The following is a 4752-nucleotide window of genomic DNA, read 5'->3' as shown; positions in this document are numbered from 1 at the left end:
TTGGGGTGAGTGCCACTGGCGTGTAGTCATTCAGGTAGGTGACCGGGCTCTTCTTGGGAAGGGGGACGATGGTTGTGGTCATAAAGCAGGTGGGAACAATGCTCTGGCTGAGGGAGAGGTTGAAGATGGTGGTGAGAACATCAGCCAGCTCGCTGGCACATGCCCTGAGAGCCCTCCCAGGGATGTTGTCCGGTCCTGCCGCTTTGCGGGGGTTGATCTTCCTCAGGACTGTGCGTACCTGACCTGGTGAGACAGTTAGTGGAGGGGAGATGGGGGGTTGGGTGCTCTCAGTGTGTGTGTGCCTCCTCTCTATGCTGTGGCTGGAGGTCTCAAAGTGGGTGTAGAAGGTGTTGAGATCATCCGGCAACCTGTCTGTGGAGCTGATGATGCTGGTGGTGGTCCTGTAGTCTGTGATGTGCTGCAGGCCTCGCCACATCCGTCTGGAGTCAGCAGTAGAATAGAAGCCATTCAGCTTCTCTCTGTACTGCCTCTTGGCCACTGTGATGCTCTCCTCAGTCTGTACTTTGCAGCTTTGTACTCCATCTCATCGCCTGATCTGAATGCATGAGAGCGAGCACGCAGCATGTGGCATACCTGACTGTTTATCCAGGGCTTCTGGTTGGGATTCTCCTGACTTGTATGGTGGGCACAATGTAGTCGATACAGGTACTTATGTTCCTGGTCACATAGTCAGCATAATCCTGTACGCTGACAGAAAAGTCCTCCGAGGTGGCTGCAGCTTTAAACACAAGACGGCAATCCCCTGCTGTCCCTGCACAACTTTATTCTTACACCCATTCCTTCTGCTGTCTTGAAAACAAAAATGCGTACTTAGTCCCCAGTCGATACGCCAAAGAGAGGCTTGCTGCTGCAGGGCTACAGGAAAAACAACTAACATTTCAAGGTATGCAAAATATGAGGAGTATTGATTTTTTTTAACCTGTTAGCAGACTGCTCCTGCTTTTAGTTAATTTCTATGAATATAAGAAAAGGTTATTTGAATTCTCTCCTCTCTTCAGGTAGTCATATAAATCCAGATGGGTTCAGAGAATTTATTTTAGAAGCATATCCAAAACTCAGACAAAGGGGTGGATTTGAATTGCTCAAAATTTCTGGAACAAGAAGTCGCCAACTGATCCTCATCTCCTGTCCCATTGAGGACTACCATGTGAGACATTTGAAAGATCCACAAACACAGATCAGTCATGCTACCATTTTCATTCGACCACTTCAACAGAACCTGAATCTGGAGCCTGTGCTTTACATGAAACTGGTGCTGTCTTATTAACAGCCACTTGATTGTTTCTTGTGTTTTACAATGAGCTTTTTTTACAGGATTGTCTACCAGGACGCAGAGGCAAACTGGTTGGACCACCTCAGAAATGTGTCACGTGTGGAGATGAGTTCCCTTTTTCATGCATAAAAGCTCATAGTGATGAATGCATAAGGTAATGCTTAATAGAAAGAAAACATCACAGTTGTCTAGCAAACTGATAGTTATACCTGTAACCCTTTTGCCACCCGGCTCGTTATAATAAGGGAATAGCTACTTAGTGCATACCCCTCTAAACTCAAAAAAACCAATTGGCAAAACAGACATTCCAATGTAAGAAACTTTGTCTAGGGTTCAGTATGATCCTCACCTTTAAAACATCAATTGGGGATTTCCCAGAAATGATATTACTTCAAATAACTCAGAATACGTATGTACTTTGTTACTTGTAACTTATGGCCAATTTTTCCAGGGACTGTTTCACAGTGTAGAAACAATAAACACACACACTAAACAGTGCGGTTATGCTCGACACACTGGCCATGGAGTGTGGGTTTGCTTTATCCACCGTTCCAGTTTCTGTAGTGTAGCGGTTATCACATTTGCCTTACACGCAAAAGGTCTCTGGGTCGAAGCCAGGCAGAAACAACGTTTCTCCTTTGAAAATATTTGAAACCTTCTTATATCTGCTCAAAGCTGCATTTTAGCATGTTATAGACCATTTAGGAACAGTGTCTATTTTGCATATCAATGCTTAAGAAGTGGCTGAAATAATCTGCGATATTCAAATTAATGCCTTTTAATTTTCACACAACAACACTTAAATTGCAATGGATGTTAATATGTGGGGGTGTGCGGCGTATAACCTAAAGCACAACAAAATGCAATACCCACATCTCATGTTGTTGCACAAAGTCAAGCAACCTGCGCTTCCAGTCGCATTACCATCGATAATGTTGAAGACGTGCCTCAAAAATATTGATCTGTATTTTGAAGAAATATATGCAAAAGATGGTTTTCAAAACAGAAGCTGTTTTCCATAAAATGCCCTTCAATTAACAAGGCGCATGGGTAAATCACAAACTCCAGCCTTCGATTAGTTTAATTGCTCTTTTGTTGCCTATGACTGACAAGCTCACAGCAGCTAGGTGGAAATGCAGCCTCCCTACTGCAGGGCTAAGTATAACAACACTGCAGTAAGATCTCACGCCCAATGTGGGACTTGAACCCACGACCCTGAGATTAAAAGTCTCATGCTCTACCAACTGAGCTAACCGGGCTCTGAAGAAGCAAGAAAGGTGCCAGGCAGTGGACTCGCTAGCTGGCCGTACCAACATTAGCATTGCACATGTACTTGTAAACAAAGAAAAACTGAAAAATACTGTTTACATTTGGTTTTTTTTTCACAAAAGAGACATAAATGTTCCCCACCATCTTGCTACAATGTTCTCTTTCAAAGAACATATCACGGTAGTTGAAAACATGGACACAATGAGTAGCAGTGTACAGATCTAGTGGTCTGCTATCAAACACGGTTGGCACAGGGCTCAGACACCACAGGCTTGGTTCTTGTGTTTCTCAAACATATGTCTTCCCCTAACAGTGCGGTTATGCTCGACACACTGGCCATGGAGCACGCCAGCTGTGATGTCAACACAAAGCCAGAGCCACCCTTGAGGTGCGCTGGACTTGTTGCAGTCTTCTCCTAAACGGTCAGTGTCGCTGCTGCAAAAAACACATTGTACACCTTAAGAATAGCAATAGAAGAAGAAGTCTACCTGAAATACATTGTGTAGCTAATGAGCCCGCTAGCTAGCCAGCAGATATTTGGACTCTACAGAGCAGATGAATGGACTCACTAGCAGGTTGTAACAGCATTAGCACTTCCATTAATAACATTCTAGAAACAAAACTGTTTGTCAGTATTTTCTGATGCATACAATACAAGCATACGAACCTTTACGTTTGTCAACTAAATGAAAGAGTGGTGAACACAGCTTCATCCAAGATTCATATAGTAGCTCAGTTGCAGTTTGGGGTAGTTTAATAAAATAATGGTTTGTTCAATTTTTAAATCACTTCTAACACATCAACTTATTCTTTCTGCAATGTCTTCTGACAGACAGCAGGTGGTGCAGGGGACTTTGAGGCTTGCTGGTTGTCTTCATGGCGATGTTCAGCCTCTTTAAAAGTGTCATGGTGCGTTGTCTTTAAATGCTTAAAGAGGTTGCTAGTGTTGCTGCTATGTGGCAACACTTTATTGCAGGCAGAGCACATGGCATTATCTTTGGTCATTGGTGAAAAATAGCACCACACTTTGCTTCTTTTTTTCTCTCTTAGCCATCCATGCTACCGTGCAACGCTGCGGCTGACTGAGCTCACTCTGAGCAGCAGAGTAAGGATTGAGGCAGTGCTTGACTGAGGCTGCGCAGTAAGCCTTTGGCGCTGACATCTGATTGGCTGCCATAATCATGTGACACGAAGGACCATCTAAAATACGCTCAGGCAGGTTTTCACACATAAATAGAATTCCTAAAACTGTGAGAAGTGAAAACAAATGGCAGGTGTTGTATTAGCACATTGGTATCACGATACTTAAAGAAGTATCGACTCCAAAATATCTACCAGCGGTTATCAAAATGGCCATTCTTAGTCACTAGCAGGTTGCGATATAGTTTCCAGCACACAGGTATAATACTGTCTCTGCAAAGCTTTGCGCCTGATGTGGGGGTCGAACCCACGACCCTGAGATTAAGAGTTTCATGCTCTACCGACTGAGCTAACCGAGCTTTTTTCAAAGCTCAAAAGATCTGTTTATTCAAACTTTGACAAAAAATGTCTCAATTCGATAGTCTGGTTAATGGGCTGTATCAGCATTGGCGTAATCTAAAGATAAAAAATGAGGCAAACATATGTTAGTCCCGGCCATTGCCGCATAGTGGTGTCTCTGCAACGCAATCGCTTCGGGTGCTAGGCTGTTAACTGACAGCTTGGTGGTTTGAGCCCACCCAGGGATGTGTAGTTCTGGGGTGTCCTTGAGCAAGACACTGAAGCCCAAGTTGGCGCTGCAGATGGCTGCCTCAGTTCTGTACCAGAAACAAATTCCTTGTGTGTGTGACATATTTTGCGAAATAAAGTGATTATTATGAGAACTTGAAAATATTATTGTTGACATCCACATGAAAAAAGTGCGTGCCCAATTCAAAGACCATGTGGAGAGCCAAACTCTCCTGAACCCTACAGAACTGGCCTACTTTTCCACAGTCAGCACGGACTCCACAACACTGCTCCTGATTCCGAGGTTGCCGCAGTCTCCTCTCAGGTCCTCTGGCATGAGGTTTCCCAAGGAGGATGAGCAGTGATAGCCTTATAACTGAAGCAAAGCTTACTGTGGCTATTTCATTCAGGCAAGATCCAACAGCCACATGCACCATTGCCCCATGCATCATTGCCACATGCATGCATTAAGTGTGGGTTTG

The 4752-nt window shown here is 44.1% G+C and overlaps 1 long non-coding RNA gene and 3 other non-coding genes across 4 annotated transcripts; 1 reads left to right on the top strand and 3 right to left on the bottom strand.

Moving 5' to 3' along the window:
• Positions 1-1848: 1848 nt before the first annotated feature.
• On the top strand, positions 1849-1921 carry trnav-uac (transfer RNA valine (anticodon UAC)). The gene has a single exon. It is a non-coding gene; the product is annotated as a tRNA-Val (tRNA).
• A 559-nt stretch (positions 1922-2480) lies between these two features.
• trnak-uuu (transfer RNA lysine (anticodon UUU)) lies at positions 2481-2553 on the bottom strand. The gene has a single exon. It is a non-coding gene; the product is annotated as a tRNA-Lys (tRNA).
• A 115-nt stretch (positions 2554-2668) lies between these two features.
• On the bottom strand, positions 2669-3305 carry LOC109969059 (uncharacterized). The gene is made up of 2 exons (XR_002276224.1): positions 3231-3305; positions 2669-2998 (listed from the first exon to the last, which is right to left on the bottom strand). It is a non-coding gene; the product is annotated as an uncharacterized LOC109969059 (long non-coding RNA).
• A 684-nt stretch (positions 3306-3989) lies between these two features.
• Positions 3990-4062, bottom strand: trnak-cuu (transfer RNA lysine (anticodon CUU)). The gene has a single exon. It is a non-coding gene; the product is annotated as a tRNA-Lys (tRNA).
• Positions 4063-4752: the final 690 nt, after the last annotated feature.

This window comes from Monopterus albus, unplaced genomic scaffold (assembly GCF_001952655.1).
Source record: "Monopterus albus unplaced genomic scaffold, M_albus_1.0 scaffold169.1, whole genome shotgun sequence".
NCBI lineage: Eukaryota > Metazoa > Chordata > Actinopteri > Synbranchiformes > Synbranchidae > Monopterus > Monopterus albus.
The sequence above is the reverse complement of the archived record's forward strand: the minus strand, read 5'-3'. Positions and strand labels throughout refer to the sequence as shown.